The sequence below is a fragment of the Lipophrys pholis genome, assembly GCF_963383615.2.
Source record: "Lipophrys pholis genome assembly, chromosome: 16".
NCBI classification, from domain to species: domain Eukaryota; kingdom Metazoa; phylum Chordata; class Actinopteri; order Blenniiformes; family Blenniidae; genus Lipophrys; species Lipophrys pholis.
Genome location: NC_137634.1, coordinates 14,971,848 through 14,972,111, shown reverse-complemented (window position 1 = coordinate 14,972,111; position 264 = coordinate 14,971,848).

The following is a 264-nucleotide window of genomic DNA, read 5'->3' as shown; positions in this document are numbered from 1 at the left end:
ATATACAATCAACATTTCAAGAGATGAAATGGTCTCACTTGTTTGCAGCTTCATGTATGTATGTATGTATGTATGTATGTATGTATGTATGTATGTATGTATGTATGTATGTATGTATGTATGTATGTGCTTTGAATCTGACTCTACAGTTACGACTAGAAACCACTATTATTTTTCTCTTCATACAACAAAAAGGGATGTAAAGACAAAAAGATGGAAGTAAATGAGAAAATGGATCAGAGGGAAAAGCCATAGAGGAAGAGT